This window comes from Thalia democratica, chromosome 5 (assembly GCF_965202585.1).
Source record: "Thalia democratica chromosome 5, ktThaDemo2.hap1.1, whole genome shotgun sequence".
NCBI lineage: Eukaryota > Metazoa > Chordata > Thaliacea > Salpida > Salpidae > Thalia > Thalia democratica.
The window spans coordinates 64293772-64309501 of record NC_139169.1 but is presented as its reverse complement, the minus strand read 5'-3'; positions in this window follow the sequence as shown (position 1 = coordinate 64309501).

Here is a 15730-nt window from a genome sequence, read left to right as displayed (position 1 = left end):
AATTTTTGAGAGTTGGTTCGTAAATTAAAGCTCTTTACTGAATTTCATGCAACTAAAATATATTTGAATCAGATACTATAGTTATACTTAAAATGCTGAAATATTTCTTTTCATATATGCAAGTGAATTTAATTAAAATAAAATTTGTTTTATTTAAACAAATAAAAATGTTAAAATGGGTTATACTACAGCAGAATACTGTACATATTTTACCATTATTGTTTATATTTTTTACTTTTTAGCTACTCAGGTTTTTTTTTATTAGCTCATTTTTATTACTTAAACTTGACATCAAAGTAGTGACATTTAAGTTTTAGATGTTAATATTATGTCATATTTAAAAAATTTTGTAGATATAAAATGCTTGTACTAATTTTTTTTTTAATTTATACTTCAAAATTTATTTTAACTAAATTTTTTTTTTAATTAACTAGTTTAGTTTTTGTTAATTATTTATTGTCTACTACTTTTGTTTACCTAGGGGTGTTCAGATTTTCATAAGCTTTTCTTACAATTTTTGCCTTAAAATGTTGATCTTTTTTTATATTTTAATAAAATTAACCACATACATAACAAAAAAATAGTTGTTATGTAATTAATTTGTATATTATTTACTCTAAATTACAATTTATTATGTCTTTAATTACCTACTAACAATTTACTAAAAGTATCTGCATATTTCACAAACATTAGATAATTAATTTTGTTTTAGTACTTGTTTAAAACATATCCTTTCTTTTGCTATATATTAAAGTTTTAGCCGTAAGTTAATTTACCTCATGGTTTCCCTAAATGGGTCATAAGCAGTAGAGGGGCCTTAAGAAGGTCATGAGGTTTCAATTTGAAATTTACCTTAGATATATTCAGGGGTTGATGAAGGAGAGCAAAAAAATATCAGGCGTTTTAACTTGTGTTTTTTTTAAATCAGACGGAGAGGGTCATAAACTGTTTTTATTCAATTTAAATAGTAGTTTTAAAACTTATACTAGATATTATGTGATAAAGTAGGAATTTTTAGAGGCCATAAGCTGTAAAACTGTGAGCCAAGGATTCATAATTTGAAATTTACACTATATATTTTGGGGTTGATGATAAAAATAAAACACAAAGGTCTTAGGCATTTTTATAGGTAGTTATTTTTGAATATTGATGGAGATAAATAGGGCCTTTCGATAAAAATTTTAAAGAACTAAATTGTTTGTCTGCACTAAAATCCAGACAAGGGTTTCCCAAACCTTTTTTAAATGATACACTTAAGAGAAATTAAAAAACCTATTGCCTCCTTCAAAAGATTACTCAAAAACCACCTTTTAAACCCCTATGACTTTTTTTTTGCCCTTAATTTGCAACGTCAGAATAACAATCTCGTGTAAATTTCAAATTATAACCTCATGGCTCCCTTGTGGCAACTTTACAGCTCATGTCCGTCAAAGAGGGCCACTTGGCCTACTCTGGGAAACCCTGCACTAGACGTTTCAAAGTGAAATATCACGACTTTTTATATTTTAACTTCTTTTGTATTTACTGTAACAGCTTTTGATATGACAGTCTTGAAAGTAAAGTTAGTTTTTTATAGTGTTATGGTATTTGTTTTTTTATAAAGTACTTATATGTAGTTATTATTCTTTTTTTTTTAATTTTAATCAATATTTTTTATCACATGTTTTAAAAGTTTTTTTTTTTATTTATTTACATTTTTTGTTATTTTAGTTGAAAAATTTATTTTAAATTTAAAGAAAAATATTTTATAACCAGTATTTTAACTCTTTAAGTTAAACAAGTATAAAATTATTAAAAGCTTAAATTTTAAAATCAGAATTGTTTTTAGACTTCTAGAAAACTCAGGCCTGTTTCTTTTCTAGATATTGAATGAGGTATAGTTGATTTAGTTTCTATATGTTGTTAAAAAACTTGTTTTTTATTGATTTTAAAAAGTTAAAACTTGAAAAAGGATTGAAAAAATTCAAGATAATTCAGGACAGTTCAAGGTTACTCAGGTTAGTTTTTTTTTTTTGACTCAAAGAATTGCAACCCCTGCTTAAAGCTTTAAAATGTATCAAAGTAACTGGTAAAGAATTTCTAGTAAATTCATTTAAAATTAATTCACTACCATGTTTCCTGGCAGAGGAGAAAGCAAACAAATCTATATAAACAGAATTAAGTTTTCATACATCACTAACTTTGGCTTAGGCAAATTTATTTCAGCAATTTAAATATTTTAAGTTAAATAATTTTTCATTTATTTTTTAACTTTTTTTCAAAAGTTCTCCAGTAAAGTTCCGTTAAGTACTCAGCTATATTTAGTTATAATAGGTATAAGGAATGAAAATTTTATGTTAATACTTTCTTTTGCGTTTTTACGGCAAATATATTATATAAGCTATAGTAGTTGACATTCAAAACTTAAACCCAATTATTAATTTAAAAATTCAACGGTAGAAATAAATGATTTTAAAATGATTTAAGATGATGAGAATAACACAAGCTAAATAGCGGTAAAACAGGATGTATTTGTTGACTCAAGATTGGCAACACTGATAACAACCAACTACAAAACTATTATTTTTGTGCATTATAGTAGTTTAAGATTTTTCAGTTTACCTTAGTGATATAATGTAAAATTATATGTATTTAATGTAAAATTTGTCTGAATTTTCAATTTAGATTGGTTCCAAGCATCGTTGATATGTGATTATTAGTTTCACATTGGTCTTATAAGTGTTATGAATAATTTTTAAAAATTTCTTAGTTTGAAATGCATGATTTTGGTTTTAATAATTCTTGAAAAATAATATTTTCTAATACTTGTATGAAAAACAAAAAGCTGATTTGAAAGAATTCTCTGACTTCTTAAGTCATTTTGATATTAATTTTGAAATGTATTCATTAATAAATAGTATACAACTAAAACTATAATGTTATTTTTTAAAAGCTACCTGTAGTTATTCTTACTTATTTACTGAGAACTTCTACTTAGCATTGAATTATAGTATAACTGCATAAAATAAAAAATATTGAATTAATTTCTATTGTTAAATAAAAGTAACTAAAAAATGGAATTCTAATTAAGCGAAATAAGTTTTAGAGCTTACATTATTATATTTTTACTTTTTAATGAAAATGTTGTTTTTTTAATATATATGTTTAAATTGGTTTTAAATTTAAATAATAAAATATGAACATTGAAAGTCTTTATTTTAATATGTTTATTTTTTACTGCAGCCTATGAAATTTATATATAAAATGTCTAGTTTTTCAAGTGATAGTGAGGATAATTACTCATCTGATGATGATTTATGGGAATATAAAGATTTTGGATCTGTCCAAAAAGTATTAAAAAACAGAGAACTGAGTTAGTTAAAAACAAAATACTATTATGTTTCTATCAGGGTTGCCACTTTACCTGGAAACCAGGAAATCCTTGAAAAACTGGAATTTGACATTATGCAATAAACCCTAGAAAAACCTGGAGTTTAAGAAACTTTGAAAAAAAAACTGGAAAAACCTGGAATTTCGAACAAATCACTAAAATAACCTGGAAAATCCTGGAATTTTAACAATTTTAACATGTTTAGTAGTAAAAGTTCGATTTGACTCAGAAAATCATTCACAAAAATCAAAATTTTTATCATCATCAAACTTTTTTTTTATCAAAAAACATATTTACAGTAGTTTTACAGTATCTTTTCAATGTTTTTATACTATTTAACACAATTACTTACCTTTAACTTAACTCTAAACTATAAATATACCGTATAATGTGTACTTTAAAAGCCTGGAAAAAATTTGGAAAACCCGGAAAAATTTTTGAAAAATCGAGTGGCAACCCTGATCTATTTTGGTCCGTTTTTTGCTCATATATTTCTTAAAATATGAAAAAAAGCTTTACTTCTTATACCTAGGATATTTACTTACATTTTTTTCAATTAATTCGTTTATACTTTATTTTAGTGCCTGAAGAAGTTCACGATGAAGCGGCAGCCTTAACTCAATTCAAAACTAAGTTTCCTGAAAGATATTTCAACAAAAACGTAGGCCCTAATTTTTCAACAAAAACCTTTCATGAAGTTATAAATGCAGCAAATAAGGGTACTTGTAGAAAACCTCTGGGTAGTGAGATTGCATTTATCTGTTTTAATATGAAGTTTACAATTTACTGCAGGAGTGACAGTCAAAAGCGTTTTAATTTTATTTTTTTACATATTATGTCTCTTCGCATTAAAAAACTGCTTTTTCAATGTTTCTTCAACAGATTTTTTTCTACAATGATCTTTTACTAAACACTTTTAATTTTGATTAAGCTTTATTTCAATTTCGTTAAAACTTTCTTTATAAACATAATTTAGTAAAAACCATTTTAGGCTTTAAACTACAATTATGCAATTTTTTTGAATTATTGGTTAATTTATATAGCTTAACCAATAACTAAAAATATAATTAAAAACAGTTTAAACACTACAAAATTTTTAAAATAAAATTGGTTATTGTTTATACTCAATATTTAGGTTTAAAAGTATACTAATGAATGTTAACTTAAGCTGTAGTACCATATCTTAAGCATCAAAATAATGATTATAATTTTTTAACAGCTATTTATCTTCATGATGAAAAAAGCATTGGTACAAATATTTTCTGCTCAAATGTTTTGTGCGACGAAAAAATTGCAAGCATTTTGAATTCATCTTTTGTATGTTGGGGTTGGGATATAACGACTGTTTTTAATAGAAAAAAGTTAATGTTTTTTTATTCTAACCTAATTTATCGAAATGTTATTTTGTTTTATTGTTTATTTCATTCTTGATTATTTTTTAGCCTTCTTATACTTAATTACCTAATATTAATAAAATAACCAGTCTCTAACTTGTCAGTTTCTTGCAAGATTTTATTTCAAAGACTCAACAAAACATTAAAAATTTTTAAACTTTAAAAAAGTTTTTAAACAATTTTCTGGCATATAAAACTAGATAGTAATATTAATTAACTGTTTTCTCTTACTTTAAAAAAAATTAATAAGATTTTTCTAAACAAATGTAGAGGTTGTAATACATTTAAATGCATAAACATCGTTCAGGTTTCTGGATAATACAAAAAGTTTTAGTTATCTTCTTCAGGAGAGATTAAAGTTTATAAACACTGAAAGTAGTTCCTTATTGGTTGTGATAAGTTTTGATGGAGTCTTTTGCGAAGTTCACGATTCTTTAAAGGGTAAATTGTTTACTACTTCTTGAATTTAATGAATTCAATTTTATAATATAAGATATATAGTTTGCTTTTATTTTAAGTTGTAATTCAAATCTGTAAAATTTCTGAAATGCCTTGTTGTAAATTCAAACTACAATTGTATGTAATCATTGCGTGTTTAAAAAGGTACTTTAAGTTATATTTTCAAAAATTTTTTAAATTATTCTTAAAACTTTCAATATATAGTGTGTTTTAAATTTAACTCTGAAGTTTATAAATCATGTAATAAAAGTTTTCAAGTATAATTGGTGTAAACAATGCAGTTTAAACTAAACCAGATAAATATTTAGAAAAATCTTATTATTCATGTTTTTCTTTTTAACAGAAACTTGTGCTCGCGAATCAGTTTACGAAAATTTAATTAAAATCAAAGAAAAAATTCAAAAAAAGTTAGTTAAAATTTTATTTCAGTTGAACCAATTTTATTGTTGTCAACAAAGCATGTTTTTAAATTTTTAAAACTTTAAAATAGACAAATTAAGTGTTTATTAAGCAGTTAAATGACTAAGCATATTTTTTGAATTTATTTCTACTTAATGTAAAAAGCGAAATATAAAATGTAGGCAAAACTGTTTATAAGGTAGCAATTACTAGTTGGAAGCTAAAAATTTGATGGGAAATTAACCAATAAAAGGCAATATGTAATAAAGAGTGATTTTCTTTAAACTATGCTGTTTAGGGATTTATGAATCAAGTTTTGAAATCTTGGTTTAAACTATTGAAATTAAAAAAATGTCATAGCTTTTAATATGTAACTGTTATCAAATCTTTATGTAGCAAAATAAAAGTAATTCGTGTTTCTAAGTATCTCGTATTAAGTACTTCATAATCATTATTCAATGCTTATTTATATAAAGTTAAAACTGAAAGTTTTAATTTTTAAGCACAAAGTTTGTTTTAGACATATTAAGATATATTAGTAGTACCATTATACTTATCAGTTGTAGTCTTCTTTTATTATTACCAAGCTTACCTTTACTTACCAAAGGCTTACATTAGCTCGTACATCGCTTTTAACTAAAATTGCCTTTTATATAATGCTTTTGTAAATAACTTTATCAAGTTTAATATTACCTATGTAATAAATAATGATGATTATCACACGACCATCAATAGCAGTATCCGAGACAACCTACGACCGGTTTCGTCCTTATTAGAATTCTTCAGGCAGGCATAGTCACGAGAAACCCCCTGTTGTGAACTATTCTAGCTGGTTTAAGTGCATATGCACTAAAGCAACCATTTTTAGGTTAAGTCCGAAAAATTTAAGGCAGCCAAATCGTCCAACATCTATGACATTGTCAGCTTGATGTGTGGTTTAAGTATACGCTCGTTCAATCAATTTTAACTAGTGTTTATTACGGCTATCACCAAAAAATTTGAAGTATTTCACATCTTTAATAATAGATAATAAAAAATACCATATGGCAATCAATAACAGTATCCGAGACACGCTCGACTGGTTTTGACCCTACTGGGACTCAACAGGCAGGCGTAGTTGAGAAAACCCCCTATTGAGGTCTAACCAAGCGGGCTTAAGTACATATGCACTGAAGCGACTATTTGTGAGAAAAGCCTGAAAAATAAAGCACTTCTCACGACAATGACCGCCTGGTGAACCCGAACAAATACGAAACCGGTCGTAGGGTTTCTCGGATACTTTTGTTGATTGTCATGTGGTAACGTTAATAGTTTATATAAAAAATTTCTAAACACCTCAACTTTTTGGTGATGGCTGTAATAAATACTTATTAAAAATATTTCAAATATGTAACAAACAAATATTCTAACCTAAAATAATTTTTCTTATGCTTTCTATAAATTCTTATTTGAGTAAAAGTCTTCTTATTTTATATTTAAAAACAAGTAATCAGTCAGTTCATACTGTTTTAAATATACATATTAGACCACAATTTAAATTTAAGTTCAATATGATGAACCTTATATTTTAGGAATAATTTTATAACAATTAATTAACTTAAAAAATTTTAAAAAAAAACATTTAAAATGTTAATAAAGTTAGTTTAGTTTGAATATTAGTTAATATTAAGTTCTAGATTTTTTGAGCAAGATCAAAAAAAATTATTAAACAGTGTATTAGGTGGTTAAGACCTTCGTTTCAATCCTAACTTATAAATAAATAAAATTAAATATGACCCTTTTAGTTCTGTCCATACAAACGGCTAAAAATATTATTATCAGTTTGATTTTGTTAATCATAGCTCAAATAAACTAATTTTTTTACAAATAGACCCAATGTAAAAAAAAAACAATAGAAAACAATTTTTTAAATTTTTTTACAGTAGTTTCACCCTAGCTCGAATGTACTCTAAAGACCCGTTGTACTGCATAAAAGAGATGAATAATACGGACGAAGACTACGAACTGATCAGAAAAAGTATCGAAGACACAACCAGGGGAAGCAAGCAATTCAAAACTGACAAGATCTACCGCGTCACACGACGAAATGTAGCAAATTATCAGCAAAGTAAGTATTTTTTGTCCTGTCTGGTTTCTTTTTGTTTGATCTTTTTCATCCAACAAACATCAAAATTGTCTAAACAGTCAATCAATGAAGAAAACTGCTTATAAAATTAATAACGTTAACAATACTTTAAGCCAATGAACATCAATAACATTCTAACAGCCAATCAGAAGAACAATTTATTGTTGTTCCATGGTACCAGTGCCAGTAACGCCATGAGAATAATCAATGAAGGTTTCAAGCCGTCGACCAAGGGTTCCTTTGGCACCGGAGTCTACCTCACATCAAGCTCCATGGTAGCTGCTAACTTTTCCAGAAGGAAAACCATGGATACTAATTATAAATATAAAGAAAAGTTAAAAGTATTCGATAGTTCGTCGAACATCAGCGTTTTTGTTAATGAGATACTAGAATCCGAAAAATTAAAGAAGGTTAATTATCGGTCTGTTAACTCGGTAAAAAGTACCGCGCTAAAAAGCAACTTCACAAAGTACATCGAAGCCGGTCCAGAAGCTTTAAATGAAACTTACGAGATGGACAGCCGAGAAAGGAGAATCAGAACTTCCAGATCTGTGGCATCAGACCATTTTAACCACTTTGTGTGCCATGAAGACTTGGTAATTCCGAGATACTTTGTTCAGTTCACACGTTTCTGATCTCCTGTAGAGGAGAAATACCTTCTCAATAGAAGACGATAGTTGCTGATTATCTAAACCTTATCTATTAAAGTATTATGTAATTGTAGACTGTTTAGTGCTAATTATGTTTTAAAGTGTTGTTTTTGTTTAATAGAATTAATAAAGTGTTAAAAATAAAATCAAGTATTTTAATTATCATGTTTGTAATTTACTAAATTTTAAAAATCGCGACTTAGGCCAGGGATCAGTCGGTATTTGGTAGTTTTTTGTTAAACGTTTAAAATTTCTTGTTATATTTAATGTAAGTTTAATATAACCTCTAAATACAATATTATTTTTAAACAAATAAAATAATTAAGTAATTTCAAGCACTTTCAGGATTCCAACACTTTTTTCAAAATTATTTTCGACAGGATCCAGATTCGGATGCTTGGATTCGAGTCCTGTTGAAGCGTTAAGATGCTTTCCCTTATATTTGCTAAGTCAGCAAAGAAAAAAAATCTCGATCTTTTTAGTTTTTAAAAAATTTGCTTTAGGTTTAGTTAAATAAATTAAAATAATTCTACTTAATGAAACTTACAAATAACATAAAACTACTCTTATCGTCTTCAAGTAGCAAAATTTATTTTTTTTGTATTTTCATCTTTTTGATACCTTTTATCAATCCTTTTTGATTTTTTGAACTTAAGAAAAATAGTCCTTTCTGTATATGAACGTCTTACAAAAAGAAAAATATAAGCGAAAACTTAAAAAATAATAAATTATAAGCATGAAAAATAAAAGATTCTATATTTTACACTTTTAAAATTAAAAATACAAAGTTTGATTTGTTAATGAAAATATAAAGTTAACTTAAAGGGAAAAACAACGGTAAAAATTCCTACATTCAGACATGTTTTAAACGGCTGTAACTTTTTTAAAATATAGTTGTAGGCTGTATAAATAAAAAATTCTTTGAATTAAAAAATGTACAAAGTCTAAGTTCTTTTTGAGAATTTCTGTGTGCTATGCAGCGAATATAAGTAAGGTACAAGGTCCGTGGTGTGTGACTCATTAATCAAAAGTTTTTTTGTTTACCAGGTCCTGGGACCAAAAATTTTTAGTATCTTTTTTTTCGATCAATAAACAATGTAAAAATACTCCAAGGTCACTTAAGTCAAGAATTTTGTAGTTAGTTTTGATTGTAACTGACAAATAAATTTATTTGATTAAAATACTGAACTTAAATAATAAACATTTATCCAATTATACATAATAAATGAGATATACATCTTTAGTTAAATACAATGTTTGAAAATATTCTAGCAAAGGCTTAAGGTATTTTCAATTTTTTATAGAAAACAAACTTCTCATCCTTCGGCTACTAAGAGTAAGAATTGTTTTCAATATTCAAATAAAAATAAAAATGTAGCTTTAATTTAAATTTTGTATGTATCTTAATAAGTAATTAATCGCAGACCAGGGTTAAGATTTTTCAATTGTTCAGTTTACTTTTATTATTCATACTGAAATAATGAATCTAAAACTAAATTGAATTGAACTACCCTTAAGCTATAACATTTTGACTAAATCGGTTGTTCGGCAGCTAAACTTTTTGAAGCTTTTTTATTAGTAAATCAGCTGTTTTATGCATGCTACAATACTTTAAGACAAACAAAAGTTAATAAAACTAATTTTTTTTTAATGTTTAATATAAATTTAATGTTATAGTTGTTATAATAAAATAAACTTATGTATTGTTAAGACCGTTTGAAACTATCTTTTATTACTCAATGAAAAGCACAAATACATTTTTTTCAGATTTCGTTTAGCTCTATAGCTAAAAAAAATTATGAAGCATTAAACGTTAAACTAGGGTATGAAAACTTGTAAAAATATATAAGGTATAAAAGAAGTAAAAATTCTATTACAGTGAATTTTCATTGTGTAGTTAAATGTTCAAACACAGCTATATACTTTTAAAATAAAATAAACTTGTTTTAAACTTAAAACATTAATATTTTTTTATCTGCATTCAAAAAAGTCTTATTTTGAGGATGTCTTGCTTCTATATGAAATTTTAATTTTTTTATGAACAGAGACATTTTTAATAAAGCGGTTTTTCTTCGTGTAATTGAATGCTTAGCTAAAAACAAAAAAACTAAACTTAATTTTAACTAAAAACATTAATTAACGTTAATTTATATAGCTTTCACATATATTGAATAAGAAAGGTTTTGTAATATAAAAAAGTAAATGTCTGTTGAAGCTGAAATTAAAGCATTGGTTGAGTCCTCCAAAATTAGGAAACAGCTGAAAGAAAAACTGATTGCCATTGGAAGTAAGAAGGACAATGAATTTAGTTGTTTTCAAGCTGAGATGCTTAAATTGAAGGAAGATTATAATGAAAAAAGTAGAATTATTGAAAATAACATTGATCAGATTCAAAAAGATGAATTCAGCAGTAAGAGAATAGACAATATAGAAAATAGAATAACAGAATTACAAAAAAGTTTTTCAGAATTTAAGTCTGATTTTTCTTCTAAATTTAACAAATTTGAAACTAAATTCTCCAAATATGCTGATGCTATGCAGAAAAGTGAACCAACAGAAATTATCACAAACATTAGTACCAAATTAAATTTAGTAGCAGAAAAAATAGAGGCTGAAAATGAACAAAAACTGAAAGAAAAAAAGGCTTTAAATGTAATAATATTTAACATTCTAGAAAGTAAAAATCCAACTCATAATGCACTAGAAAGTTGCAAAAATGATCTAAAAATTGTTCAACAAGTATTAGGAGAAAATAAAATGAAAAAAGAAGAGTTTAAGTCACTTTATCGAGTTGGTAAAATTGCAGCTAACAAAATCAGACCAATTATAGTCAAATTAAACAATTTAGCATCCAAACACAGACTGTTAAGACTGAGAGATTTGAAAATGTTTAATGGTGAAATTGAATCAAAAATCTACATCAACCCTGACAGAACTCTCTTGGAAATTGAAGCTTTCAGAGCATTGAGAAAAGAAGTTAAAATAAAGCAAGCCATCGCTGATGAGAAAAAATTGGACATAAAATATGTTATAAGGAACAACAAGATAGTTGAACTGACAAAACAGCCCTTTCGTTACCGCTCCCAGGACATCTGGGATTAGTGGAGGAAATCGTGAGTCAAAGGGTATAAATTTATTAAGTGATAGGATTAATTTTAACACTAACAACTTTTCCTATATAAATTGTAACAACAACTATTTAAAAGTTTGTTACACTAATATAAGATCTGTTTTAAATAAATTTTATATTTTAGAGAACTATATAAATTTGAATAACATTGATTTATTTTTTTTGACTGAAACATGGTTGACTAATAAGGTCAACGATGCCACAGTGTGTCCTTTTAACTATAACATTTACCGAAGTGATAGGTCTAGTAGGGGTGGAGGTGTTGCTATCCTTTTCAAAAATTCGCTTAAAGTTATTAAAGTTAAAAACTATTCTATCTCTACTAGCAACATCAATTTTGAATACCTATGTGTAGATGTAATTTTAAAAAAGATGAAATTAAGATTTTGTTGTGTCTACCTTCCTCCACTGTCTGCTAGATGCGCACTGACTGTTCAAAATGTAATCAAAATGATTAAAATGGTTTTTCCAAAAGAGTGTTCTTTTTATGTTCTTGGTAATTTTAATATGCCAAATATAGATTGGAGGATTCCTAGCACGGATTTCAATAAACCCCATGAGTGTTTTCTTAATTTTTGTACAGACAATTTTTTAACCCAAGTAATTGAAAATCCAACCCATAAGAATGGTAACATTCTCGATCTCATAATTTGCAATCATTTTGGTCTAGATAGAATCATATCACACTCAACTAATTTTCCATTAACAAACACTTGTGATCATAACTTGCTTTCACTAACAATTAAAATTGAAAACAAAATAATACCTATTGCCAAAGAAGTCTCATATGACTATAAAAAAGCAGATTTTGAAAGCATCAATGATTTCCTGTCAAAAATTAATTGGACCTCTGTATTTAAAAATTCAGAAAATCTCCAGTATTTCTACGATCAATTCATTAGCTCAATCCAAATCTCAATCAAACGTTTTGTTCCAATTTATTCTAAAAATAACAAAAGTAAAAAATATCCATCTCATATTAAAAAGTTATTAAAAGAAAAAGCGAATCTATACAAAAAAAGTAAGACAAATAAATCACTTTTGATAAAATACAAAAACAAGTCTAAAGAATGTCAATTAGCTGTTAAAAAATACAACTTAGAATATGAAAACAAATTCTGCAAAAACCCAAATTTAAAAAAGTTTTATAGCTACGTGAAATCTAAACTTAAGTTAAATAAGTCCATACATCTCTTATATGATAATGATAAAAACAAAACAGTAACCTCAGATTTTGAAATAGCAACACTTTTTAACATAAATTTTCAAAATGTTTTTAAAAAAGACGAGAGTTACCAGTCTTTTAAGCTACCCCAAAAGAATTGTAGTAAGATGCAAAATTTTTTCATAACATATGAAGACATTATAAGTTCAATTAACCACTTAAAAGATAAAATCATAAGAACGCCAGAAAACATTCCTCCCTATTATATCAATCATGTTATCCAATCAATAATTTTTCCACTTTCATTAATATTTAATTGCTCTCTAGAACTATCTGATGTTCCTAAACAATGGAAAACATCTTTTATTATTCCTGTGCACAAGAAAGGTAATATACACGATGCATTAAATTACAGACCAATATCTCTAACAAGTGGCTTTTCAAGAATTTATGAACATATTGTATCTGTAAAAATTCTCAATCACCTCTTTGATAACAAATTATTAACTAACAAACAGTTTGGTTTTGTTCCAAACCGCTCATCAACCATTCAACTGTTAACATGCTTACATTCTTGGTTAGTTCCTTATCTCAAAAATGAATTTACTAAAGTAGTTTATACGGATATTCAAAAAGCCTTTGATTCAGTATCACACAAAAGATTATTAAAAATTTTAAATCAGTATGGGCTACATGAAAGCTTGATTGATTGGTTTAATAACTTTTTAAATAGTAGATCACAAAGAGTACTCATCAATAATACGCTTTCTGACTCTTTAACAATCTACAGTGGAGTACCACAAGGTGGTGTAGTTGGTCCCCTTCTCTTTTTAATTTATATTAATGATATTTGTTTAAACATTGATATTAAAAGTGAGTTAAGCTTATTTGCAGATGATGCGAAAATCTTTAGTCAGTCAAATACTTCATTACAACTATCTTTAGATAATATTTACATATGGTTAAAAACAAGAAAACTAAACTTAAATCCTAGCAAATGTAAAATTCTAACCATTAACAAAAAAGAATCTTCTCCAACTGACCTCTTAATCAATAACATCAAGTTACCAGAAATTAAAGTTTTTAAAGATTTAGGAATTTATATTTCCAAAGATTTGAAATGGAATGAACATATCAACTATTTATATAAGATTGCAAAAACTACATGTTATCAAATATTAAAAAGTTTTAAAACTAATTCTGCTTCAATTCTGACAAAACTATTTAAAACATACGTTCGCCCTAAACTTGAGTTTAGTACCCAAATTTGGTCACCCCATTTAAAAAAGGATATTAACAAAATTGAATCTGTGCAAAGGAGTTTTACCCGTCATATTTGTAGTCGTTGCAACATATCTTACACGTCATATAATGATAGAATGAGTAAATTTGGCTTGAAATCACTGGAATATAGAAGATGGGAATTTTATTTATTAACTCTTTACAAAATTATCAATGGCAAATATGAAAGTTCTTTTAATCAGTTTTTTAATTTTTCCCAAAATAAATATCAACTAAGAGGAAATAATTTGAAAATAAAATGTAAACATGATTTTCAAAACAGTCAGTGGCAAGGCGCATTTTTTCAAAGAGCAAAAGCTATGTGGAACAGACTACCTCAGGATATAATATCTTGTGAGAGGGTAGAACAATTTCGTTTAAAGCTAAAAAGATTTGATTTAAATACGATAAATACCAGTAAAATTCACTAATTTTCCACTGTAAACAAAAGAAAAAATATTCGTTTCCCTACACCTCCCCCCTACAAACTATTAGTTTACTTATATATTTTGTAGTTGTTTTATAAGCCATGATTTTAGACAAACTTCTTTACTGTGTGTACTAGGTAATATATAAATTTGAATTATTTTGAATTGAATTTTCAATTTAGTTCATTTGTTTATCATATTGTGTTTAACTTTGTGTTTTCATTTAGATTATGTTTGTATATATATATATATATATATAATTTATCTTAAAATTTGAATATAAGTTTATTTTCTTTTTCTCTTTTTGTGTGTCCTGTTTAAGTGGCTCAGGTTTTGATGCCTGAGTCCAACATTGCACAATAAACATTATAATAATAATAATAACCAATAACTAAAAATATAATTAAAAACAGTTTAAACAATACAAAGTTTTAAAAATAAAATTGGTTATTGTTTATACTCAATATTTAGGTTTAAAAGTATACTAATGAATGTTAACTTAAGCTGTAATACCATAACTTAAGCATCAAAATAATGATTATAAATTTTTAACAGCTATTTATCTTCATGATGAAAAAAGCATTGATACAAATATTTTCTGCTCAAATGTTTTGTGCGACGAAAAAATTGCAAGCATTTTGAATTCATCTTTTGTTTGTTGGGGTTGGGATATAACGACTGTTTTTAATAGAAAAAAGTTAATGTTTTTTTATTCTAACTTTAGTTATCGAAATGCTATTTTGTTTTATTGTTTATTTCATTCTTGATTATTTTTTAGCCTTCTTATACTTAATTACCTAATATTAGTACAAATTACCAGTTTCTAACTTGTCAGTTTCTTGCAAGATTTTATTTCAAACAATCAACTAAACATAAAATTTTTTTAACTTTAGAACAGTTTTAAAACAATTTTCTGGCACTAAAATCTAAATAGTAAAAGTAGTTAATTGTTTTAACCTACATTTAAAAAAAAATGTTGAGATTTTTCTAAACAAAAGTAGAGGTTGTAATACATTTAAATGCATAAACATCGTTTAGGTTTTTAAATAATACAAAAAGTTTTAGTTATCTTCTTCAGGAGAGATTAAAGTTTATAAACACTGAAAGTAGTTCTCCTTATTGGTTGTGATAAGTTTTGATGGAGTCTTTTGCGAAGTTCATGATTCTTTAAAAAGTAAATTGTTTATTACCAGTCAAAATTAATGAAGTAATTTTTATAGCTTAAAATAAATAGTTTGCTTTTATTTTAAATTGTAATTTAAATCTGTAAAATTTCTGAAATGCCTTATTGTAATTTCAAACTACTACTATACTGTATTTAAACAGCTT